Source organism: Schistocerca serialis, chromosome 6 (genome assembly GCF_023864345.2).
Source record: "Schistocerca serialis cubense isolate TAMUIC-IGC-003099 chromosome 6, iqSchSeri2.2, whole genome shotgun sequence".
Classification (NCBI taxonomy): Eukaryota; Metazoa; Arthropoda; class Insecta; order Orthoptera; family Acrididae; genus Schistocerca; species Schistocerca serialis.
In genome coordinates, this window is record NC_064643.1 from 629,889,208 (window position 1) to 629,916,548 (window position 27,341).

Sequence of the window (27,341 nt, forward strand, 5' to 3'; positions counted from 1 at the left end):
TAACGTAGTGGTGCATTAACCATTTGTCTACCAATTTTATTTCAAAAACAATATATGATTATTTTGTCAATATCAAAAGAATTTTTCCTGCCGTTTCATTTTCCATTGGGGTTGGGTTGTGGGGGGTAGGACATAAAGAATACGGAGTACGAGGGCTATTCGGAAAGTAAGGTCCGATCAGACACGAAACGGAAACCTCTGCGACAGTTAAAAACGTTTTATTTGTAACAGTCAGCTACAGCTTCCAGCTACTTCTCTACAGAGTCGCCGCTCCGACTTAAGGGGGGTAGGACGTCAAACGGGCCGACTTGGAGCAGGAGAGGCACCACAGGACATTTTAATTTCCACTGTCTACACTTGTACAAGTAAATTCATAAAACTTTGTCAGCATGACCAGAAAGGATTCAGGATTGACACTGGTAGCAGCGGAAGTTCAAAAACATAACAAAATAATTTTTTTTAGATGTGAAATTTCATCATTTTTTTCTCTTACTATTGGCTGATTTGTTGCTATAGGTACACTTTTCTTCATAAGTAAGAGAGACTGTTAGATTAAGGTGTCTGAAACTCTAGAATCTATTTAATTTATGAAAAAATGAATGAGCTGTTACGTCTTAAACTTTATGTTTAGAAAAAATCAAATTTTGTAGTTAATTATCTCAATTTTTACCACAGTTTTTAATAGATTTGGAAAATTCTAGCGTTTCATACACCTGGAGGTATGGTTTGTATGCTGTGCAAAATGCATCAAAGAATCTCTGTTACTTGTGAAGAAAAATGTACCTATAGCAACAAATGCAGCCAATAGTAAGCGAAAAAATGATGAAATTTCACATGTAAATAAATTTATTTTGTTATGTTTTTGAACTTCCACTGCTATGAGTGTGAATCCCGAATCCTTCCTGGTCATGCTGACAGTGTTATGAATTTATTTGTAAAAGTACAAAGTATAGACAGTAGAAAATAAAATGTCCTGTGCTGCCTCTCCTGCTCCAAGTCGGCCCGTTTGACGTCCTAGCCCCCTTGAGACATTTACCGTAGCGTTGTACCAAGCTTCCCATATCCTCGTTGCAGAAGGTAGCCGCCTGTGCTTTTCACCAATTCTCTGTGTTGGTCTGCAGCTCGTTGTCCGTGCCAAAATGTCGTCTTCGTGACCAACGGTTAATGTGAGCAGAGATGAAACTCAAGGAGTGCCAACTACGGTCTGTACCGTGGGTAATGACACACATCGCACCGAAAATGCTGCAGGAGCAGCTCCACTACCCTTGCAGAGCTCGGCCTAGAATTGTCAGGATGAAGGTAATACAAGACAGTTATGTTATGTGGGCTGCATCACATCAGGCGAAATCTCTCACCAGGCGTACGTGCTTGGCGGGAGACACTATTTTCTAGGAATCTTTAAGTGCTCACTGTGCGCTCGGAACTGAAAAGAGCGGCATGACGCGGTCGACGGGTATGCTAGACGGATTTCTCAATACATCTGTGCAAAGCTTCCTCGAATTTTCACTGTGCTTTCCATTTCGCGCCCGATCGGACCTTACTTTCCGAGTATCCCATGTACCTGCTGGGTTTCGGAAGACGACTGCGCAAAAACTACAAGACGTAATGAAAACAGAAAGACACTAGTGGACAGAGCGTCTCTCAAACTGTGTAACTCACGCTATGGTTGCTCAATATGGGCTTCATTTGTGATGCAGCAAGCGCCAGTTCGTAGGTGCAGGTCATTGTGATATGTTCGCGAAGGCAGGCCGCTTTGCGAATCTGGTAACTGGGTTGCCTATCTGCTGGTTCGAACTAATTCGATGCAACAATACGGTGACGAGGGTTAACAATGAAACGTTAGAACAGCACAGCCTACAGTTGCAATTTGTAATTATAACAATTCTGCTGGTGATTAGTAGGTTTCCCTTTACCAGTGGGACACTGGTACGTAGCAGTAACATGCAATTAATTTCGATTGGTTCCCTAATAACCTATCGTGGGACACATACACTCCGTTAGTGGTCAAAGGGTTAATCGAACAAAGTGTATGGTGGCATACGCTGTTCGTCCTATCTGGTGGGAATATTTTTAGTGAAAATCTGATTTTTGTAATTACTACAGCTAAAATTAATCTTCGGCAAAATTTCGTTTCCGAAGTTCAGATTCTACGTCGCTTACAGAGAATGATCATTAAAATTTAAAGAAAAAACGGACCCACAACAGAAAGCAAGTTAATGCATCAGGCGTTATAAACTTCAAATATTTGAACTTTTCTCCAATCTTATGTAGGTAAAAAGCATTAAGTGCTCTGACTTAAATATCTCAATGATGGGTTGTTAAATCACAAAAGCTAACACCAGAAAAATCTTTCATTCGTATTTTTATTCGAAGATGACAATTACAATACATGGGTCAGTCAAGCAGTTAACTCAGATCGAACGACCGGGAAGTGACAGAATGGTAACCGTACTGCATGCAGAATCGCAGAGAGCGACGAGCGATAAGCAGTGAGCAATAATCGTTTTCAGCTCCTGTCTTCTGCTTTATCAACTCAGAAACCCAGCAAGTGGCTAAGAATCACAGCGAAACAACATAAGTCTATCAGGACTTAGCTGCTTTGGAGAGCACAAGCTCGAAGCAGAGATTAAACAATAGCACAAAGTGCAAAGTCGTAAATGATACGTTGTAACAATCACACTACGCAAGTCTTACCATAATTAATAGCCAAAACTGACATGGGTGAAAGGATACAATAACAGAAGTAAAAACGTCGAACCGTTTTTGAGAAAGTTCTGAATGTATCGCTACGAGCTTCCTGTGACTTCAGCATCAAATATTGTCTTAATGAGTACAAATTTATTTGAAACGTAAACTTTTAAGTCCCCATCTAATTGGGCTTAAATTTCACTCGTTTCTCATGGCTGGGGTATGGGGTGAATGCGTGCTAGAACAACGGCACATTTTTATTGGTGATGGCATACGGTATCCAAGGACGTAGCGAAAGTTAGTCTGTACCTACTTGCCCTATATTGAAATTGAAAGTTATTTTGATTCTCAATGATACGACGAAACAGTGATATGCACTGCCGATAGTCAACAAGACTATCGATAGATTTAAATTACCGATATATCGATATCACTTTCAACTATCGCCCATCCATACTTTAGCGAAGACCAGATACTGCAAACGGTTGACCTCACTTCAACGCGGTTGCTGTTTTGTTGATCAGCTCAGTTTCTGCTTGCAGCTGAATTTAATGTAAGTGCTGCCGTTTACTGGTTTTGTTCTGTGTGTTGTTGTGATAGTTTCTAATTACAGGTAAGTTTGTAACTAGAAAGAAGAGGAAAACCGATTTTGATTCGTACACTAGCTTTATCGTAAGTGAAAAATATGTTAGCGGTACTACAACAGTCTAATTACCTACCTACAACAGTTTAACGTTAGCACTGAAGTCGTTACTTGGAGACGGGGTTCCAGTAATTCAGTATTTCGCAAGGCAGCGGAGCGGTAAACACGACTAAAATGACATGAAATTAAAATCAGGGCATACAGGTACACTTAGATTTGCCTGTGTCGCCCAAAAATTGCGTTAATCAACAAAAACATCGCCCAAGCGGCGATGCTTGCATTTTTTTAAAAAATTTTGCTCAAAATTCTATTTCTGTTCGTCCGAGCTGACTGCTCCCTCCGTTTCGTCCAAAATCTATAATACCCGAAGGGTTTTCAGATGTTCTGTGATTATCTTCAAACTGTAATGTTTTTAAGTTATAGAAACAATTACATAAAGAAATAATTTTCTCGTTACTTTTGTAACAACCCTTCTCTTGATTCAGAGAATGGTTACTTGTCTCTCGGATAGAGAGTGTATAATTTTATTTTTAATTTGCGTAATATTTCGATAATATGCGTAGTTCAGTGATATTTACATTGGAAGGCAGCTAACGATCGTCATTTTGTAGATGTATCTGCGCCTAAAGACGGCTCACTTGTGGAAAGGTGAGATGTCTTCAAGTTTTGCTACAAGAAAGATGGCCTACTGCTGAATGTCCTATTCGTAATATCCTTGGCACAATGAGTCCAACTGTCAAAATTCTAGCATATTAGCAAATAAACAACATATACGCGATAAAGTAATTTGTACATCACAGAGGAGTTTATTAGCACCAAAGACTGTATAACCATATTACCATAGCTAAACACCAACTCGTTTGTGACGTCGCATACATTACAAGTCAAGCTGAAATCAGTACCTGCATCAGTGTTAAGATCCCAAAGTGTAGCTCATGATATTTGTGTATTTTGTTTTATTTTACAAATAAATTAGGTTGCTATAATTTCAAGTTCCTGTTGTTGTTGTTGTGGTCTTCAGTCCTGAGACTGGTTTGATGCAGCTCTCCATGCTACTCTATCCTGTGCAAGCTTCTTCATCTCCCAGTACCTACTGCAACCTACATCCTTCTGAATCTGCTTAGTGTATTGATCTCTTGGTCTCCCTCTACGATTTTTACCCTCCACGCTGCCCTCCAGTGCTAAATTTGTGATCCCTTCATGCCTCAAAACATGTCCTACCAACCTATCCCTTCTTCTAGTCAAGTTGTGCCACAAACTTCTCTTCTCCCCAATCCTATTCAATACCTCCTCATTAGTTACGTGATCTACTCACCTTATCTTCAGCATCCTTCTGTAGCACCACATTTCGAAAGCTTCTATTCTCTTCTTGTCCAAACTGGTTATCGTCCATGTTTCACTTCCATACATGGCTACACTCCATACAAATACTTTCAGAAACGACTTCCTGACACTTAAATCTCTACTCGATGTTATCAAATTTCTCTTCTTCAGAAACGATTTCCTTGCCATTGCCAGTCTACATTTTATATCCTCTCTACTTCGACCATCATCAGTTATTTTGCTCCCCAAATAGCAAAACTCCTTTACTACTTTAAGTGTCTCATTTCCTAATCTAATCCCCTCAGCATCACCCGATTTAATTTGACTACATTCCATTATCCTCGTTTTGCTTTTGTTGATGTTCATTTTATAACCTCCTTTCAAGACACTGTCCATTCCGTTCAACTGCTCTTCCAAGTCCTTTGCTGTCTCTGACAGAATTACAATGTCATAGGCGAACCTCAAAGTTTTTACTTCTTCTCCATGGACTTTAATACCTACTCCGAACTTTTCTTTTGTTTCCTTTACTGCTTGCTCAATATACAGATTGAATAACATCGGGGAGAGGCTACAACCCTGTCTCACTCCTTTCCCAACCACTGCTTCCCTTTCATGCCCCTCGACTCTTATAACTGCCATCTGGTTTCTGTACAAATTGTAAGTAGTCTTTCGCTCCCTGTATTTTACCCCTGCCACCTTCAGAATTTGAAAGAGAGTATTCCAGTTAACGTTGTCAAAAGCTTTCTCTAAGTCTACAAATGCTAGAAACGTAGGTTTGCCTTTTCTTAATCTTTCTTCTAAGATAAGTCGTAAGGTTAGTATTGCCTCACGTGTTCCAACATTTCTACGGAATCCAAACTGATCTTCCCCAAGGTCCGCTTCTACCAGTTTTTCCATTCGTCTGTAAAGAATTCGCGTTAGTATTTTGCAGCTGTGACTTATTAAACTGATAGTTCGGTAATTTTCACATCTGTCAACACCTGCTTTCTTTGGGATTGGAATTATTATATTCTTCTTGAAGTCTGAGGGAATTTCGCCTGTCTCATACATCTTGCTCACCAGATGGTAGAGGTTTGTCATGACTGGCTCTCCCACGGCCATCAGAAGTTCTAATGAAATGTTGTCTACTCCCGGGGCCTTGTTTTGACTCAGGTCTTTCAGTGCTCTCTCAAACTCTTCACGCAGTATCTTATCTCCCATTTCATCTTCATCTACATCCTCTTCCATTTCCATCGTCCCCATTGTCCTCAAGTACATCGCCCTTGCATAAACCCTCTATATACTCCTTCCACCTTTCTGCCTTCCCTTCTTTGCTTAGAACTGGGTTGCCATCTGAGCTCTTGATATTCATACAAGTGGTTCTCTTCTCTCCAAAGGTCTCTTTAATTTTCCTGTATGCAGTATCTATCTTACCCCTAGTGAGACAAGCCTCCACATCCTTACATTTGTCCTCTAGCCATCCCTGCTTAGCCATTTTGCATTTCCTGTCGATCTCATTTTTGAGACGTTTGTATTCCTTTTTGCCTGCTTCATTTACTGCATTTTTATATTTTCTCCTTTCATCAGTTAAATTCAATATTTCTTCTGTTACCCAAGGATTTCTATTAGCCCTCGTCTTTTTACCTGCTTGATCCTCTGCTGCCTTCACTACTTCATCCCTCAGAGCTACCCATTCTTCTTCTACTGTATTTCTTTCCCCCATTCCTGTCAATTGTTCCCTTATGCTCTCCCTGAAACTCTGTACAACCTCTGGTTCTTTCAGTTTATCCAGGTCCCATCTCCTTAAATTCCCGCCTTTTTGCAGTTTCTTCAGTTTCAATCTGCAGTTCATAACCAATAGATTGTGGTCAGAATCCACATCTGCCCCTGGAAATGTCTTACAATTTAAAACCTGGTTCCTAAATCTCTGTCTTACCATTATGTAATCTATCTGATACCTTTTAGTATCTCCAGGATTCTTCCAGGTATACAACCTTCTTTCATGATTCTTGAACCAAGTGTTAGCTATGATTAAGTTATGCTCTGTGCAAAATTCTACAAGGCGGCTTCCTCTTTCATTTCTTCCCCCCCAATCCATATTCACCTACTATGTTTCCTTCTCTCCCTTTTCCTACTGACGAATTCCAGTCACCCTTGACTATTAAAATTTCGTCTCCCTTCACTACCTGAATAATTTCTTTTATCTCGTCATACATTTCATCAATTTCTTCATCATCTGCAGAGCTAGTTGGCATATAAACTTGTACTACTGTGGTAGGCTTGGGATTTGTGTCTATCTTGGCCACAATAATGCGTTCACTATGCTGTTTGTAGTAGCTAACCCGCACTCCTATTTTTTTATTCATTATTAAACCTACTCCTGCATTACCCCTATTTGATTTTGTATTTATAACCCTGTAATCACCTGACCAAAAGTCTTGTTCCTCCTGCCACCGAACTTCACTAATTCCCACTATATCTAACTTTAACCTATCCATTTCCCTTTTTAAATTTTCTAACCTACCTGCCCGATTAAGGGATCTGACATTCCACGCTCCGATCCGTAGAATGCCAGTTTTCTTTCTCCTGATAACGACGTCCTCTTGAGTAGTCCCCTCCCGGAGATCCGAATGGGGGACTATTTTACCTCCGGAATATTTTACCCAAGAGGACGCCATCATCATTTAATCATACAGTAAAGCTGCATGTTCCTGTTAACCTAAGGAAATTTAAGAATTTTGATGAAATGAAAGAGACAATTTGAGATTGAAATGAGGAACGTGGGATACTTTGATGTGCTGAAGAAATTCTCACGTAATTTCAGATAAGTCAGAAATTTAAATACAGGATTATTGTTAGAGGAAGGTAGGTATCGTCAAAAGAGGTCTGAAGTCTTTAAAATTATAAGTTATTCAGCCCAGTGTTAAGATTCCTCTGCTCTACGATAGTGAACCTTACATTAGAAGACTGAGAAGACTGAGCTATGTTTTGTTAGCAAAGAGGCAATACATCATATTACAGTTTTAATTCGTTTGGCGATAATGTGAATTTATTCTATTGCCAAATAAATAAAAATTTAATTATACATCTTGGTATTCCGTAAGAGTTTGCCGGCCGTGGTGGCCGAGCGGTTCTAGGCGCTACAGTCTGGAGCCGTGAGACCGCTACGGTTGCAGGTTCGAATCATGCCTCGGGCATGGATGTGTGTGATGTCCTTAGGTTAGTTAGGTTTAAGTAGTTCTAAGTTCTAGGGGACTGATGACCTCAGCAGTTAAGTTCCATAGTGCTCAGAGCCATTCGAACCATTTGAATAAGAGTTTTTCTTGGTTAATTGTGTAGACCAAATACTATCTGTATGAAGGCCTCCCAAAAGCAAATTATGTACATAAAATTAAAAAAATAAATGAATTTGTTTTCAGAATAAATAAAAAATAAGCCTTTTTAAGGTGCTCTTTAACAAATCAGACCCCCCTTTGACAAAATCCTGGCTACATCCTTGTGATATCTAATGTGCCAGAGTGGTCAAAAATTCATAGATCGATAAAAACTATTCGACTACATTCTGTTACTTTTGTTTTATTATTTTTCTACATTCTTGAGTGTAAATTTACACAGCGTTTGGAGAAATGAGTTTGATACAGTTTATTATTTGATAAACCTAGTTACGAATACCGTTCAGTTTGAAGCTTCATTAAAAGTACTTCTATGTTACTTCATTTAAAAATGGCAGTTCGATAAGGATTCCAATAGTGAGTGTATGGTGAAGGCGTCTCCGCTCATTAATTGATTCTTCAGCGATTTTAAAATTGTAAAACGAGAGGTACCTGGTTTCATGTAAAATAAGCCTAGCGACCCTAATTTGCCCATGTAAATAAGTAAGTAATAAATAAGTGCTGTACCCGCTACACTATTTACACTTGAGTGTTGGTGCCAGGAGACAAATTGAGACATATTTCGATTTTACTGCAGGCATAAGGTGTCCCTGATCTTTTTTCCATACTCACGATATCCAACTAATGCTCGGGGCCAGTGTCAGGGCTAGAGTGGCGAAATAAATTATATTTCCCAATGACCAAGAATTGTACATCTTGCTGCATGAAAGCTAAGTTTTCCAACGTGCGGAAATTTATCGCAGCGTGCTGCGGAATACGTTTGCGTCTTTCGCTGTCCGATGCGGGGTGCAGGATGCTGCGTGAAATGCTTTCCTAGGCGTGGAGTGCTGTGCGTCAGGACGTAAAAAATTAAAGTGGTATTTTTTTATAATTGGACAATTGTTCTTGACAGAGTGATACTAGGACTACCGTGTGACACCTTTCTGTAATTCGATGAAAAATTTGTGCTATTGAAATAGAAAAATATTTAAGCTTTTAAGAAAAGTTGGTTTTTCGCGCCACTGAATATTTATCACGACATATCTCCTAAGCTACCTGTCGTATAACAACATAATTTTACTGTCAGTATCAATGAAATTCTCCAGTAGTCGTGTAACTCTATTAACTCTATCGAGCCTTCGAATGAAGCACTAGTGAATCGATTGAGTCCACGACATCCAGGGATTTAAGGCACAATATAACTTTATCGTTTATTCGGAGAGACGCATATGGGGCCTGAAGATGGCATGGTGGAATGCCGAAACTGATAGCCTTCAAAATAAAATAAAATAACTTCTTAGTTACACGGATGTTAGAGAAATTCGTTGATATTCACAATTACTTAACCAGCCGATGTCGCCTGTCCATGGTGGATCAAAAGAGACATAATTTTATAGTTGTCTTTAGCAGTTTATATCAATAACGTATGCAAACTATCTGGCGAATAGAGTCGGTAAAGGTGAAGTAATAAATGAAAATCTCAGGTATGACGCGGACTTTTTAACAAAACAACATTTAAATGTAATAAGTGACAACTTTTTCCCCCTTCACTTTTTGTGGGGAGTCAATGTGAGACAAAGTTTCCGAAAGGTTAGAATTTATTTTTACAGTTTCTTTGAACTCGGTGGGTGCTACAGTTTCCTGTAAACGAGAATAGTGTTGTGTGGTTCATTGGCGCGACGTGAATTCCAGCGCCTTGCGAGAAACATTTTTCTATTATAGAGGCGCGGTGCAGTGTGGCGCGACAATAGTAGCTGGAGCGGCGAAGGCAAAACACGCAGCGCAGTGATCGATCTAGAAACCTGCTACTAATGGTACTCAGAAAGTAAGCAGAAGCTAGGGAATAGAAGGAAAAGTGTGTATTATTGGGAAGAGTACTCAGGAAGTGCAAGTCAGTCGCACAAATGTTCTTGCGTCGTGAAGAAGAAAGAGCCTTTAACATTTTGGTAACAAAACGCTCGACGATTTGGAGGAACACCAGTTCCCGCTGCCTTATAACGCAGACGCATCAGGTAATAATGAACTGACAGACGACAGAGGGATAGAGAAACAATTAAAATCGCTCAAAAGAGGAAAGGCCGCTGGACCTTACATTGGATTTTACACAGAGTACGCGAAGGAACTTGCCCCCCTTCTTGCAGCGGTGTATCGTAGGTCTCTAGAAGAGCGTAGCGTTCCAAAGGATTGGAGAAGGGCACAGGTCATCCCCGTTTTCAAGAAGGGACGTCGAACAGATGTGCAGAACTATAGACCTATATCTCTAACGTCAATCAGTTGTAGAATTTTGGAACACGTATTATGTTCGAGTATAATGACTTTTCTGGAGACTAGAAATCTACTCTGTAGGAATCAACATGGGTTTCGAAAAAGACGGTCGTGTGAAACCCAGCTCGCGCTATTCGTCCACGAGACTCAGAGGGCCATAGACACGGGTTCACAGATAGGTGCCGTGTTTCTTGACTTCCGCAAGGCGTTCGATACAGTTCCCCACAGTCGTTTAATGAACAAAGTAAGAGCATATGGACTATCAGACCAATTGTGTGATTGGATTGAAGAGTTCCTAGATAACAGAACGCAGCATGTCATTCTCAACGGAGAGAAGTCTTCCGAAGTAAGAGTGATTTCAGGTGTGCCGCAGGGGAGTGTCGTAGGACCGTTGCTATTCACAATATACATAAATGACCTTGTGGATGACATCGGAAGTTCACTGAGGCTTTCTGCGGATGATGCTGTGGTATATCGAGAGGTTGTAACAATGGAAAATTGTACTGAAATGCAGGAGGATCTGCAGCGAATTGACGCATGGTGCAGGGAATGGCAATTAAATCTCAATGTAGACAAGTGTAATGTGCTGCGAATACATAGAAAGAAAGATCCCTTATCATTTAGCTGCAATATAGCAGGTCAGCAACTGGAAGCAGTTAATTCCATAAATTATCTGGGAGTACGTATTAGGAGTGATTTAAAATGGAATGATCATATAAAGTTGATCGTCGGTAAAGCAGATGCCAGACTGAGATTCATTGGAAGAATCCTAAGGAAATGCAATCCGAAAACAAAGGCAGTAGGTTACAGTACGCTTGTTCGCCCACTGCTTGAATACTGCTCAGCAGTGTGAGATCCGTACCAGATAGGGTTTATAGAGGAGATAGAGAAGATCCAACGGAGAGCAGCGCGCTTCGTTACAGGATCATTCAGTAATCGCCAAAGCGTTACGGAGATGATAGATAAGCTCCAGTGGAAGAGTCTGCAGGAGAGACGCTCAGTAGCTCGGTACGGGCTTTTGTTGAAGTTTCGAGAACACACCTTCACCGAGGAGTAAAGCAGTATATTGCTCCCTCCTACGTATATCTCGCGAAGAGACCATGAGGATAAAATCAGAGAGATTAGAGCCCACACAGAGGCATACCGACAATCCTTCTTTCCACGAACAATACGAGACTGGAATAGAAGAAAGAACTGATAGAGGTACTCAAGGTACCCTCCGCCACACACCGTCATGTGGCTTGCGGAGTATGGATGTAGATGTAGATGTAGACTATGGACAACATGATAAGCTTGGTAGGTATCGGGGGTTGTGCCAAAGCTGGGGGATTCATTGTGAGGAGCGGATTCACTGAACACTTCAGCGGGCCGAATTTTAATCGTCGTTCACAGTAATGATCGCAATAACAACATTTAACTCATTTAGGTTGTTCGCAGATGATGCTGTAATATACCGTCTAGTAAGGTCATCCGAAGACCAGTATAGGTTGCAAAGCGATTTAGAAAAGATTGCTGTATGGTGTGGCAGGTGGCAGTTGACACTAAATAACGAAAAGTGTGAGGTGATCCACATGAGTTCCAAAGAAATCCGTCGGAATTCGATTACTCGATAAATAGTACAATTCTCAAGGCTGTCAATTCAACTAAGTACCTGGGTGTTAAAATTACGAACAACTTCAGTTGGAAAGACCACATAGATAATATTGTGGGGAAGGCGAGCCAAAGGTTGCGTTTCATTGGCAGGACACTTAGAAGATGCTACAAGTCCACTAAAGAGACAGCTTACACTACACTCGTTCGTCCTGTTAGAATATTGCTGCGCGGTGTGGGATCCTTATCAGGTGGGATTGACGGAGGACATCGAAAGGGTGCAAAAAAGGGCAGCTCGTTTTGTATTATCACGTAATAGGGGAGAGAGTGTGGCAGATATGATACACGAATTGGGATGGAAGTCATTAAAGCAAAGACGTTTTTCGTCGCGGCGAGATCTATTTATGAAATTTTGGTCACCAACTTTCTCTTCCGAATGCGAAAATACTTTGTTGAGCCCAACCTACATAGGTAGGAATGATCATCAAAATAAAATAAGAGAAATCAGAGCTCGAGCAGAAAGGTTTAGGTGTTCGTATTTCCCGCGCGCTGTTCAGGAGTGGAGTGGTAGAGAGATAATATGATTGTGGTGCGATGAACCCTCTGCCAAGCACTTAAATGTGAATTGCAGAGTAATCATGTAGATGTAGATGTAGATAACTTTGGTTAAAGACTCAGTACCAATAAATTGACAAGTGTGTTACATTGGACATAATCAAAGACATTTCTTCGTACATGTCTCCCGATTTCTACCCACATCAAGTCCTGCATTTAGTTTCTCAACACGGTGTCAGCCACGTTCCACAAAACATGCTGTTTGGATACCTACTCGATAAGCTGCTCATCCTCTGAGGCAGAGATGCGGTCAGCCGACGTTTCTGGTGAATGTTTCAATAATTAGATCGGAAGAATTAATCTGCTTTCTTCCTGACCGTGTACGTGAAACAAATACCGCAGCTGTCACCTAACAGTCCCTGTTGTTCAGTTCGTCTGCCCCCACTCCTCCAACGGAGAAAATCGCTGCGACGTGCGGAACGGACTCCTCCCGAAGAACGCAAGCGTTACCCACAGGTAGAGCCCGTAGCGGCACTGCGTTGCCCCCGCACCCTAGGAAAACGGTCTGGTATGTTTACACTGTGCGAGTGAGGAGCGCGTCTCGCGTGCGTTTTATGCAACACTTTGCGGGAAATACCCGCAGCTAGGAAAGCGTAGCTCGAAGCAGTGACGACATGAGCGTGCTTTGCGTGTAGACGCAGTGCGTTGAGAATCTGATTTCTGTAGTCAGACATGTAGAGCAGCCCTGTGGGTACTTCATTAGAGCCCTCTGCGTTGACAGCCGCGTTTGCGTTGGTGCGAGCGGGGCAGCACGTGGGAGTAGCGGGGAGCAGTCGCGGAATGCCAGGCTTCCCCTCCCCGGGGCGACCCGCAGGCGCCACAGCGCAGTTCCCCTTCTCTCCCCCCCCCCCCCCCCCCCCGACGGCTACCCCTTCCCCACCCCCCTAGTGCGCACAACCGCTTTAATTAAATTCCGCAGCGTCGTGCAGCCAGGCGGCCACCCTATAAGCTTTTAACGCCGGCGCCGCCGCTTTCTCGCGGTCGGAGGTACTGCGGCAGTGACGGCTACGCCAGCAGCCAGCTGACGGCAAAAAGATCCCGCGCCGCCCGCTGGCGTACTGGATCTCCGGCTCGCGCGGGTACTCGCAGCGCGCTTTGTGGCGCTGCTGCCGCGCTACGCGGACGTACGGTTCCCTCTGTGTGCTAGCATCCAAACTACGTCAGCCGCCAACACTGGCACTGTTGGAGATCGTGTTGGCCTGTCAGGGGATAATTACGTAAAGTGGGAAACGCGCCCGCAGGACGGGAAATGTAGTCTGGCACTGTGTGAAGGATGTCATGGCGTAACTATGACAGTGAATCAGCTTTATTGCACTGTCGACGCAAATCAAAATTTAGTGCCAGACCAGCGAAACGAGGACCCCTACGTCAGCCTACAGTACCTCTCCATTTTATGAAAAAAGTGACAATGTGGGGGCTGACCAGACCCTAAATGTTCCACTACCTGTTTCCTTGTCTTCCAGTCATTATGACCCTTTCCTGACTGTGATTTTTAATATGATACTGGGTGAATTTTGAGAACGCTTCTGGTAATGCAAAAGACATAGCTTATGACTAAAGATGAGATGTCCATGCAAATACATGTTTTTGTAATTTGTTGGGAATACGGGTTGATGTAAAAGTTACCGGAAAGTTAGTTAAAACTCAACAAAAGTAACAGCAAGACGTAGTACAGTAGGAAGTTTCAACCTATAGAGTTGTTATTACCAAGTGGTTATACGACGGCCATTCGGAATGTAAGCTCCGATCGGTCGCGAAATGGAAAAGACAGTGAAAATCCGATGAGACTTTGTACAGATTTGTTGGACAGTGTCTCTAGTATGCCCGCCAATCGGATAACCATCGCTCTTTTCTGTTCTGAGCGCACAGTGAGCACGTAAAGACTCCTAGAAAATAGTATCTCCCGCCATGTGGGAGTGTCTGGTGAGAGATTTCGCCTGATATCATGCAGCCAACATAACATAATTGTCATGCCTTTCCGTCTCCATGGCAATTCTCGCCCGTACTCTGCAAGGTCAATGAAGATGCTCCTGCAGAGTTTTCGATGGGAACTGTTTGATTACCCACAATATAGTTGGTAATTGTCTCCCACTGAGTTTCGTTTCAGCTCACGTGAACCGGTGACTATGAGGACAACATTATGATACAGACAACAAGCTGTAGATCAGCGTAGAGATTTGGCAGAAGGCAAAGGCAGCCGCCTTTTATGACGAGTCCATTTGAAAGGTGGTATGACACTCCAACAAATGTCTGAGCCGGAGCGGCGGCTATGTAGACAAGTAGCTGGAAGGTCTAGCTAACTGTTGCAAATAAAACATTTTTGATCTTCATAGTGGCTTCCATTTCGCGACCGACCGGACCTTACTTTCCGAATAGCCCTCGCAATTACGTCATGTCAAGTTGGTATGCAAGGAAATGACAAAGAAAACAAACACAATAATCAAACTAGTGAACTCCTGAAAGCGTGGTCTGTGAGAAGTGTTTACAGCTGTAGTTTACGAATTGTCACGATGTTAACGAAATAAGAAAGGATTTCCGCGTTAAAACATTTTATAAAACTGGTGCTAGCGCAGTTGTTAATGAATGGGGAAGACACTTTAGATCGAAACTACCGTCTAGACAAACAGAGTACGACATACGAGACAGGTTTGAAGAACATGAATTTGTTATGGATGCACCAAGATCTGGCCGCCCAACAACTCACAACTGAGGATAAAGAATTGCTGGTATTTTTACCTATGACCCAAAGTCCGCGAAAATCAACCAGACGATTATCAGCTGAGCTGGATTTATCGCGAAGGCCAATGCAAAGAATGTTACACAAACAGAAGGCCATTACTGAACTAAAAGACTACAAAGACGACGCATTTCATGATTCGTACAGTGATATTGCACTATGCCATAGAGTATGTAACAGTGTTCCAACAAGACTTCAAAGATGTATTAATTAAGATGGAAAATAGTTTGAACACAAAAAATAATTGTAAGTATTGTTTGTATTTGTAATGAAACATAAATTTAATCTTTTATTTAAATCAGTGCCCATGCCCAGTGTCCAGCCTTTTGCGCCACCCTGTGCATAGTATTTATATTTCATAGTATACAATATTTATAATATTTTATGTTATATAATATTTTATGTTATATAATATTTTACAGGATCATTGGATAGAGCCCAGACGTAATACCTATCCATTCCACATATGTATACTTGTTCCGTGCATGTTTACATATTTTGACCTTTTTGGGTATAAAACACGTATAATGCATATGTAAGGAATTTTGAGATTAATTATGGATATTGTAATGGTTTTGAGTAGTCACGCCAGTTTTTCGATTTTTATGGTCATTATGTTTGCTTCAGAAGTTAGGATTGACGAAAGAAGGGGGGGGGGGGGGGGGGGAAGGGAAATAGAAACTTAAGATTCTCATAAGTGAACGAATTTTCCAGAATGTTACCGTCAACACTCTGCAGAGCTTGTGTCATAAAAAGATTTATTTACCACAACAAACACCGGCAAGACTCTGATTTCCCGACAGTGGGAATTTAGCCAGCCTTCTGAGCAAGTGGTGGCGGATACGGGCAGAAACTGTAGGGGAAATGGCGAGCGCCGGGAAGCGCCGTTCTAAACTAAGACCTACGCTCAAATTTTTTGTGGATGTCAAGTGGAGCCTCTTCACGCCCACCCTTGCATGGTGACCATTCAGAAAGATCTGTCACGTCTGCTTTAGTTAGCATGTAAAAAGAATTCCATTGAAAATGCAGCGATTTATTTTCACTTGGCTTGATAACAATTTATAACTTCCAGAGAAACGTTATGAGTGACGAATTTTGAGTAAAATCCACACATTTATGTTACCGTGATAAAATTTGCTTCTTTTGTCGAAACACAACGGAGTTTACTCGGAGTCACCTCATTAACATGTTGTGTAGACACAGTTGTGAGAGAATTTTGAAGTATGGTTTTTTAAGTTTATTTACTGAGGAACTGAGGAAAAGTAAGGTCAGTAGCTTATGTAAAAGCAAATACTCAGTACAAAATAATGTCTTCACGTATGATGTTCGAAAACCCATATATTATCTCGTTTCACCAGCTACCGATGGCTCCTAAAAACTACATTCTTTCATCGAAAAAGACTGTAGTTAGTGGAATAACACGGTAGATAATGAAGTTTTGCATAATAACCATATGCAAAATACTCTATTCTTTGTGTGCTATTGTTTGGAAAAATCTCATTTCGATATCTCAAACTGTTTATAAAATATGAGAAATGTTGTGGATATTTCACTCAACTGCAGGGCGTGTTTCTCGATTCTGTCATCGCCGACCGGCCAGAAGGCGGCAGACACTGCCGGCCTCCCCTTCCGACCAGACATATGAACTCGCTCTGTCCTCTGGACGAAAATTTTCCACTGCACATCTTGCGCGGACTCGACCGCGGCTGACACAGGTAAAGCGGTACTGTGGAATTCAACAAACAAACCTCACTAGCAAGTTCGATTCTTCTAACATGGGAACCTCCCATCGCACCCCCCCCCCCCCCTCAGATTTAGTTATAAGTTGGCACAGTGGATAGGCCTCGAAAAACTGAACACAGATCAATCGAGAAAACAGGAAGAAGTTGTGTGGAACTATGAAAAAATAAGCAAAATATACAAACTGAGTAGTCCATGTGCAAGATAGGCAACATCAAGTATAGTATGAGCTCAGGAGCGCCGTGGTCCCGTGGTTAGCGTGAGCAGCTGCGGAACGAGACGTCCTTGGTTCAAGGCTTCCCTCGAGAGAGTGCGCGGCGAATTTTGGCGTTTCTTACTCGCCAGACACCGGCTCAAATCGACCGACGTCCACATGCTTTTGTATCCCGATATGATTTTCTACCCCTCCGCCAAAACTCACTCTGTGAATTGGATCTGTGGCCACACGATCCGCTATCTTTTTACTTCTGGCGACAAGTCTACGCTAGGATATTGCACTTTTCTCAACGAACGACACTGCGTCCTGATACGCAACCCACGCTATAAACAATATTTTTCCAATTTCTTACGGAGCACTTTCGATGACCCACCTAGTAGCTGGAACGTCCAAGCCCTGAGAAGCTGAAAACTGTATAAACCGAACCGAACTGAATAGATCTGCTACCCAGAACCCACGCCTACGCCATGGGAAGACACGTTTGGACGAGCTGGCATGCTATAGGCGGATGCACTTCAGGAGCTCCTGTAAGAACTGGTCTTTAACTACAAGTCGCACAACGACTTTAATTAAAAGAAAAAAGACTTTTCCTTATTTATTCCTCATAATTTGTTCTTAAAGGAAAAAGAAATTTGATTTTGGCTTTGAGAAACTTTTTTTTTGTTCCAAAAGATTGCTTCTTCGCCAACAAGAAAAAAAAAGTGAAAAGTTTAATTTTTAATTTTCAGACAATTATCAAATTTCAGGCACTCACACATAATGAACTTCGCTCTCCAAAATTCCAGGACGTGTTCAGATTTGTTTGGACATATGCAGGATTTGACGGTCTACACACGGAAAAATTTGAAAACGTTAAAAACATATGTTTTGACAGAGCACAGGGAAAACTGTGCGACTGTGAAATTGTTGCATTCATTTGTTGCAGTTTATGTGACAAACTCTTATGTTTTCATCACTTTTTTGGGAGTGATTATCACATCCACAAGAAAACCTAAATCGGGCAAGGTAGAATAATATTTTTACCCATTCGTCAAGTGTACAAGTTCGGTGGGTCGACAACATATTCCTGTCATGTGACGCACATGCCGTCACCAGTGTCGCATAGAATATATCCGACGTGTTTTCCTGTGGAGGAATCGGTTGACCTATGACCTTGCGATCAAATGTTTTCGGTTCCCATTGGGGAGGCACGTCCTTTCGTCTACTAATCGCACGGTTTTGCGGTGCGGTCGCAAAACACTTATTACAGTGAACTTATTACTTATTACTTATTACAGTGAACAGAGACGTCAATGAACGAACAGACATAACTTTGCGAAAATAGAGAAAGTAAACTTTTCACTCGAGGGAAGACTTGAACCAAGGACCTCTCGTTCCGCAGCTGCTCACGCTAACCACGGGACCACGGCACTCCTGAGCTGATCTTATCCTTGATGTTGCCTATCTTGCGCATGGACTACTCAGTTTTGTATATTTTGCTTATTTTTTTCATAGCTCCACACAACTTCTTCCTGTTTTCTCGATTGATCTGTGTTCAGTTTTTCAAGACCTATCCACTGTGCCAACTTATAACTAAATCTGTGGGGGGTGCGATGGAGAGGTTCCCTTGTAAGACTGAAATCATTCGCTACACCGTCTTCACAATGTGTGTGTGTGTGTGTGTGTGTGTGTGTGTGTGTGTGTGTGTGTGTGCGGGTGTGTGTGTCTCTCGGAATCTCGTAACTAGTAAATTTCTGTGTTATTATATTTGCATTGTGAATGTGCTTCCAATATGCCTCCAATTAAGAGTTCTGGAAGTGTAATCGACGCACAGTGAATGAAACGAAATAATTCTATAGGATCTGATGGAGATGTTGTTTTCTGTGATTGTTGTCGTAAAAATGTAAGTTGTCCTTTTTCCGAAAATTTTCTATGACTCTTTTTCTTTGTAAAACATTACATAATTTATGTAAATAATTAATTAAATAAAAATCCCAGTTTTTTAAAATAATAATATCCATATAACCGCAAGATCTTTTATAATTTTAGATAAAATGTACTAAAAATTTTTAATTTGAAAAGCATTTCGCATATGCATCACATATTGCAAGAATGCAAAAAGCAAAAGAATCTGCAACACACCAAATACAGTCATTTATTACTGCTCTCGCAGTAAACGCACGGCGAAATAATGTTTACATAGATTTGTGCGATGATTTTGTAGGAACCAATATACCACTTGAGAAATTCGGAAACCGAACTCTTAAGGGTTTTTTTGTGGTGAAACCATGAATGAAGAACTTGACCTGACACTGTCAGAAATATGTTCATTCATATTTGCACCTTCAATTTCTTGTAATGTAGAGAGGTCATCTTTTGCCTACAAAGATATTTTGACTGATAAGTGCAGGAACCTCGCAGAAAAAAAAATTATAAATGTCGTTAGTTATTTACTGTGCAAAATGTGTAGTAAATTAATAAATTAATTATTAAATTATAATGGATATTTTACTGTATTTTTCTCTTGATCGTGCATGTATTGTAGTTTGATAATACATGAAGTCCCGCGTATTTCGGGTTTTTATGATGCATAGAATTCTCATCTTTACTTATGACTAATGTGGTGGAGATTGTTAGCGGTCTAGAGAACGCCTGATGCCATTGTACGCTGAGCGCCATTGTCTAAGGCTACACACGGCCGCGGCAGATGCCCTTGCCGGTTGCCGGTAAGTGTGAGGTTATTCTGAGCAACTGCTTTACTTCACAGCCGAACTTAAACCGCAAGGTGAGCAGTGCTCCGGGTGCGTGGCACTTGCTGCAGGTGTCCCTCTACTGGACTCCCTATTTTTTTGTTCTTATCGATTGACGCGGGCAATCACAAATGCCTCTCCTGTGCCGACCTCTTCATCTCAGAGTAGCACCTACATCCAAAGTCCTCAGTTATTTATTGCAGACATTATAATCTTCGCTGCCCCTATAGTTTTCGCTCTCTATTACTTCCTCTAGCAGGGTTAGGGGCTCTGAATTCCGTCCCTGCTCCTGCTTTCGTCCCCCTAGGACACTGCGTGTGCAAACGTCACCTCGTTCCATAGCCTTGTCGAGAGAGTCTGTACAGCACGTTGAGCTTCTGTGTTCGAGGTCTTTTTTTTTTTTTTAAAAACGCGAAAGTAAGTTAGCGCAGCAGTCATATTAACAGCCTGTTTTTCTAGTGTGAGCAATGATTAAGGTTCAGATATTGGGCTGTACTTCCGTAGCATGTTGTAGTTACTGGCTTTTAATCGTTACGTTCTAGGGTTTGGCGTCGGTTTCTGTAGTGGCCATTATAATGAATCAGGGATGATTCTTAATTTCGTGCCTCTTGCAGTTCCTGCTTTCGTCTCGGGGACAAAATTTGGTACTTTTATTAAAATTTAATTTTGTTTGGTATTTATAAAGGTTATTTTACTACTTTCAGATGGGAAAACGCAACCAGAGGGCAATGTATTCGTTGCATAAAATGCTTGGTCTAATATAACGAAAAATGATCTCCTTCTACACAGATATGCCGGTTCATATGCGACACATGTTTAGAAGGCTGAAAATAGCTTGAAAACGTTGTTCATTCATAGCCATCAAGTGATTTATAATAGTGCAATTGTCTGGCAACGTTAGATGGGAAAAATACATTTAAATTAATTGCACTTGTGAGAACTTTTATGTGGGATGAAATTACGAACACTTTTTTTGTATTTCTGTTTTTACAGTGTTAATATTTACGTCAAATACTGATTGTATTTTGATATAGCAAATTCAATTGTAATTTGCCTAAAACTGGAAAATTAATTCACGAATATTATGTATCAATTTTCAACCCTTTTTTATAACCTTTCAAGACTTACACAGGTCCTAACTTACTAAGGTGACGAAATTTGGCCCCCACGTTACTGTAGCTGTTATTCAGGGATATCTTAATACAACATCTTGTGCAACATATCATTATGACCACGCCGTAGATCGTCTTCTTACAAGTTAGTTTCCGTTGTTCTCGTCTTTGTCCAACAACCAGATGATGGGTTGCTCTTTCCATGACCCATCTGAAGCAGTTTGTGAGTCAACCCTACTAGGTTGGCTTAAGCGGTAGTGACCCTCCCATGAAGGTAGCTGTTTTTCCGCACCTGTTGGCAATAAACTTCTGAAAAATCTAGACAGGAAGCAGCAGCTTACAGAGGAGTTCTATTAGCAGGATCAAGAAATGTCCAATAAAAGTTGTTGCCTTCTGCATCTCGTGTTGATTGGCTGAATCGCATGAATGTCTCAACAACAGTTTCCGGGAGGTTGAGAAATCGAGGAGTCTGTCATGAGTCCTTCTGGGTGTTCGAGACAAATAGCGTATTCTCTGAGGTGGAGTTCGTATTTTAAAATGGTTAACATGTAAGAAGTCAGAAGCTATTAAGCCTTCGTGCTTAACAAGTTCATTTTTCCAGCCCGGAAAGGCTACACAAAGTAGAAAAAAAAATTCTGCTTGGTGCTATCCGGTTTTCCAGACGAGCGTTGCAGCTACTGGGTGACCAAGTGCCTTGTAGAAAGAGGCATGATATCAGAAAGTGGAACCATTGGATAGCTGGACGGTGGTGTTCAGTGAACGAGACGGATTTGGCGAGGTCTATTGCAGGGCAGTAAATTAGGTGTGTGTTGTTTGGTGTTTTTGCGTGATATTTGACTTGTTGATTTTGAGTTGTTACCCTATTTTTGTTTTGGCTCTTAGCACTACGGGACTCAACTGCTGTGGTCATTAGTCCCCTAGAACTGAGAACTACTTAAACCTAACTAACCTAAGGACATCATACACACCCATGCCCGAGGCAGGATTCGAACCTGCGACCGTAGCAGCAGCGCGGCTCCGGACTGGAGCGCCTAGAACCGCACGGCCACCGCGGCCGGCTTTTGTTTTGTTAAAGTTGTCGGTGGACTTTGCTAGGAGTCAGCTGGAGGCGGCGTTTTAGCTGCTAGCGGTGTACGTTTCTTAGTCCAGCGGTTGGATCTCACAGAATATTAGAGCTGGTCCAATTGTCTAAAGGTTTCACGCTACGTCTGCGAAAACTGTCCAAGACATTAGATTCTAAATGATGATAATGAGAGGTACAGCGAGGAGAATGCACTGTGCAGAGAAGAGAATCTGGCATATAATGAGAGACTTCCAACAGACGTGCCCAAGAAGTCTGTAGCTGCAGTCCTGAACGGCCAAAATGTCAGCCGTTTTATGGATTCGAAGTGTTGTAGATTTTGTTGTGAGTTGCATTAGGTGAACAGATTTCACGCACAGTAAAATGAGGAGCAAAAGACTGTTCGAGCAAGAAATACGCCCGGAGAAGTTGAAGAATTACAAGCTCAAGCATGTTCATGTCTGGCGAGTGTCGTGGCCAGTGGAAGTGTTTAAACTCAAAAGAGTGTTCCTGGATCCACTCTGTAGCAAAATTTGGACTTGTGGCGTGTCGCATTGTCCTGCTGGAACTGCCAAAGTCCGTCGGAATGCACAACGGACATGGATGGATTCAGGTAGTCAGACAGGATTCTTACGTATGTGCCATCTGTCAGACTCGTTTCTAGACGTATCATGGGTCTCATATCGCTCAAACTGCACACGCCCTATACCATTACAGAGCCTTCACCGGCTTGAACAGTCCCATGGTGACATGCAGGGTTCATGGATTCATGAGGTTGTCTCCATAATCGTACACGTCCATTCGCTCGATGAAATTTGAAACGAGACTCATCCGACCAGGCAACATGTTTCAAGTCACCAACAGTCCAATGTCGGTGTTGAGGTGCCCTGGCAAGGCGTAAGTTTTGTGTCGTGCACTCATCAAGGGTACACGAGTGGGACTTCGGCTCCGAAAGCCCACATCGATGATGTTTCGTTGAATGGTTCGCACGCTAACACTTGTTGATGGCCCAGCATTGAAATCTGCAGTAATTTGCGGAAGGGTTGCACTTCTCTCACGTGGAACGATTCTTTTCAGTCATCGTTGGTCCCGTTCTTGCAGGATCTTTTTCCGGCCTTAGTGATGTCGGAGATTTGATGTTTTACTGGAATCCTGATATTCACGGTGGTCTCGTGAAATGGTCGTACGGGAAAATCCCCACTTTATCGCTACGTCGGAGTTGCTGTGTCCCATCGCTGGTGCGCCGACTATAACATTTGATTCAAATTCACTTAAATCTTGATAACCTGCCATTGTAGCAGCAATAACCGATCTAACAACTGCGCCAGACACTTGTTGTCTTATATAGGGGTTGCGGACCGCAGCGCTGTATTCTGCCTATTTACATGTCTCTATACTTGAATACGCATGCCTATACCAGTTTCTTTGGCGCTTCACTGTAGATTCGTGAATAACCACTCGATGGACTCACAACCAACACATTTGTGGGAGAGGGAATACGGAAAGGTTTGAAGTGGAACGACAATTGCAGGAGAGGCACATGTCAGGCAGATTCAGTGGAAGAATCATCAGAAAGTGTAGTTCTTACACGAAGGAAGTAGCTTAAAATAAGTTTGTTCGAATGTTACGTGAGTGTTGCTGGTCAGTTCAGGACCCACAGCAGACAGAATTGATAGAGAAAATAGAAGAGGAATACGTTTCGTCACGGGTTCGTCTATTAAGCACGAAAGAGTCAAATGCAATGGCAGACGCTACAAGAGAGCCGTTCTATAACTCGGTGTGATGTACTTTTGAAACTGCGAAAAAAGGAAAAGGTAAAATGGTAGAGATACGAGCTCACACGAAAGCTTATCAGCAATCGTTTTTCGAACTCCTTATTTGCGACTGGAACAGAAAAGAAGGAAAGTGACAGTGGACCACACACTATGAGAGGTGGCGCTGTGTCATCCGAACAAGGCACAGCCAGGGCAAAAAAGCACCACAGGCGCAAAGATGCGACCTGCTGCCAGTGCCGTAGAGACTCGGCACTTGCGCAAGTTCCACTAGCGGCACGGGCGGCGCTGAGGACGAAGATACCCATTTCGCCTCGGCCACCTGCCGGCTGAGTACAATCCGCCAATGACCGGACGACGAAGGACAGAAGCGTACGTGGAAGACAGAAGAGCAGCTCTCGCCCACATGGTTATGGATCATCGCCCAGGGCTGACTTAGACAGGGAACTTCGTTTAGTGTAGTCTTAGAAGTGAACTGGCAGTAGTAAACTGCATTTGATATTTACTCTGAGGTTTGTCTACGATGATTTTCATACAGTCTGGAACCGCACGACCGCTACGGTCGCAGGTTCGAATCCTGCCTCGGGCATGGATGTGTGTGATGTCCTTAGGTTATTTAGGTTTAAGTAGTTCTAAGTTCTAGGGGACTTATGACCACAGCAGTTGAGTCCCATAGTGCTCAGAGCAATTTTTGATGATTTTCACAATATTTATAAATGACGTAGTAGATAGTGTCGGAAGTTCCATGCGGATTTTCGCGGATGATGCTGTAGTATACAGAGAAGTTGTAGCATTAGAAAATTGTAGCGAAATGCAGGAAGATCTGCAGCGGATAGGCACATGGTGCAGGGAGTGGCAACTGACCCTTAACATAGACAATAGTAATGTATTGCGAATACATAGAAAGAAGGATCCTTTATTGTATGATTATATGATAGCGGAACAAACACTGGTAGCAGTTACTACTGGAAAATATCTGGGAGTATGCGTGCGTAACGATTTGAAGTGGAATGATCATATAAAATTATTTGTTGGTAAGGCGGGTACCAGGTTGAGATTCATTGGGAGAGTTCTTAGAAAATGTAGTCCATCAACAAAGGAGGTGGCTTACAAAACACTCGTTTGACCTATACTTGAGTATTGCTCATCAGTGTGGGATCCGTATCAGATCGGGTTGACAGAGGAGATGGAGAAGATCCAAAGAAGAGCGGCGCGTTCCGTCACAGGGTTATTTGGTAACCGTGATAGCGTTACGGAGATGTTTAGCAAACTCAAGTGGCAGACTCTGCAAGAGAGGCGCTCTGCATCGCGGTGTAGCTTGCTGTCCAGGTTTCGAGAGGGTGCGTTTCTGCATGAGGTATCGAATATATTGCTTCCCCCTACTTATACCTCCAGAGGAGGTCACGAATGTAAAAGTAGAGAGATTCGAGCGCGCACGGAGGCTTTCCGGCAGTTGTTCTTCCCGCGAACCATACGCGACTGAAACAGAAAAGGGAGGTAATGACAGTGACACGTAAAGTGCCCCTCCGCTACACACCGTTCAGTTGCTTGCGGAGTATAAATGCAGATGTAGATATAGATTTGGACTCAACCATTGAGGGCCTGTTTAGTGTTATATTGCATGCAGTGCTGTAGACTTAATCATTCAATAAGTCACAAAGATAAGTAAACCCTTTTAACTCATGTGTGTGACTTTGTTATTAATTTGTTGGAATGTGTAAAATCTTCGTTCTCCTAACTTGTTACCTGGCCCTGGGGCATAGTTGTGAAATACTGGCAGGGAGAAATTGTCCTAGCGGTGTACTGCACCAGAAACCGTTTCACGATCTCAGAAACTCTGCCTACCATAACAACAGTGGTAACTCGGTCTCCACAGCAGTAGCGGCGAGGCCTGCACAAAACTGGCGACGAGTATTTCTAAAGGTGGCCTGTGGGGCATAAATTTAAATGTAGGCAAAGGGATTTGTAGTCTGACAGTTACACACTGATCTACCGAGCCACACCATACATTAAATTTTGACGCAGGAATCTATTACGCTACGTATATATGCTACGTAGTTAGTTTAAATGACTGATAATACTCTGCAGCAGTGACCTATCACTCCGATACAAGCGCAGGGAGCTATCACTGTGCTGGTCGCTACCTGAGCTTCGCAGCACTGCTGGTCAGTCGCGTGGGCGTCCCTGCGGCAGCCACGAGAGCCTCCGAGGCCGGCAATTTAGTGGCCGGGCTCCCAGGGCGCCGCCCCCGCGCCAACTCGGCCGCCCGCCTCTGACAAGAGTCTGGAGCGGCTAGCCTCCCCTGTAATTAGGTGACCTGTCTACCATTTGTCGCACTTCCACGGACCACTTACAGGTAGGACGGGGTGATGTGGAGGAAGCAAACTTTGCCCATAGCAGTGACTCCCGACTTGGAAGCAGCAGTGCGAGGGGGACAGAAGTCACCAAAACACAAAAAGAATAAAGATTCACAGCAGCTCATATCAAGAGGTACACAAAAATCCAAATACTTCACGTTTCCTCGGAAACAAATACCTTTTATTGTTTACTCTAAATGAAAGTTAACAAATTCATCCCTGCCGTGCTAGTTCCGAAACGATCCTTCCATCGTTCTCACTGACGTAGCGCTTCGCTAAGGCTCGCGTGCTTTCAGGGACTAGAACCGAGCTCTGTGTGTTAAACAACTGATTAGATGGGAAATGTTTGTAGGAGAACCTGAATAATTTCTCGGACCTGCATCATTTTAAAAGAATTTTAGTATGGGCCACCAACATCCCTTTGACTGACGAGACAAAGGTAAACTTGTTAAACTCCAGCATGTATGTTAATGCCCTGTAGCAATCTAAACACATTTGAAAACATTTCGAGATCCAGTCACTGCACTGAGAAACGTAAACCGTTAAAAGTCTTCTTCCACCTGAAACGTATCGGCTTCCACAGAAATCACCAAAAACATAGAAGGGATAATGATTCATGGCAGCGTAGGTCAACAGCCACATAAAAATCAAAACAGTCCAAGTTTTCTCGGAAGCAAACACGTTTCATCTCGTACTTTAAATGCACATCAGCAAATGCATCCGTGTGTCAATATCACCTCGAGCTAGCCAATAGTTCGACAATATGATGTAAGACGTCCACCGACTAATCATGGGTGCACACATTAAGGTGCAATATTAGCCTACAACAATCGGAATGCCCTAAGAATTCCACGCCCGCAAACTACGAACACACTTGCGAATACTTGTGAGCTTTCTGTATTGAAATAATTACTTCATCGCTCATTGTGGATTAGTAATTTCCAGACCAGAAATGTGTAAAACGTTTAAACATCAGCTCCACTACTCGCCTTACACACGCTGGAGGTCTGTTCAAAGCCACTGCCTAAATTGTTTTATCGTTGAGACGTGTCCGTAAATCAGACTGGAGGTGCAGAATGATTTGCTATTGGCTCAGTAATGAACGTTCTTATTTAGTATTGTAAACTGCGTCTACAAACACGT